The following is a 756-nucleotide window of genomic DNA, read 5'->3' as shown; positions in this document are numbered from 1 at the left end:
AGGTTTCCCTTCCAGAGATGGGGCGGGGCATTGAAACAGCTGCTAGGACTAGGGTAAGGCTAATAGTTGGGAGACGCCAAGCCATAATATATCTGCTTTTAAACTGGGGAGGAGGGAGTGATTAGAGCTAGAGGGCGTTACCCCACCCCCAACAGTACTGTTGAACCGACATCTGGATCACCTCCCTGGGTGAGGAGGTGAATATGGGAACAGGTGCGCCTCACTCTTACCCCATTTCTAAGCAGCGATTATTTTGCTGCGTTCGGTGTGTCCGGAGCCAACTGATCAAGTCTAGACAAAGAACACACCGGGAGAGAAGGAGGGGATGGGGTCGCGAGAGAGAAGCCCGAGTCATGTACAGGGTACATTGCAGATGACGTCACTGATCATTGCCTGCGAGAGATTTGGCCCTCCTCTTCCCGGAGCTGCAGGCTAGCACGTCTGTGCAGGAAGCCCGAGTGGGGTTGCCTGGGGGCTGTGAATGGGTGGGAGGAGGCGTGCCCCTGCTGGGGAGACGTGTGGCGATGTGAAAGGGAAACCTGGAGACAGCCGGCGAGCAGCGAAATCGCGGGGGCTGAGGTGTTTGCGCAGCTCCGAGCTCCGCCCCCGCGCCAGGCAGCCGAGATCGGCCCTGGGAGGGGCACGCCTGTTTGGGGGTGGGGAGTGTTGCACGAGGGGGTGGGTCCGTGGTGGCAGTGAGGGTGGAGAGCCGCCTGCGCATGTCAAGGCTGACTGAGCACACACGGTCTAGGGGGC

Source organism: Dama dama, chromosome 1 (genome assembly GCF_033118175.1).
Source record: "Dama dama isolate Ldn47 chromosome 1, ASM3311817v1, whole genome shotgun sequence".
NCBI lineage: Eukaryota > Metazoa > Chordata > Mammalia > Artiodactyla > Cervidae > Dama > Dama dama.
The sequence above is the reverse complement of the archived record's forward strand: the minus strand, read 5'-3'. Positions refer to the sequence as shown.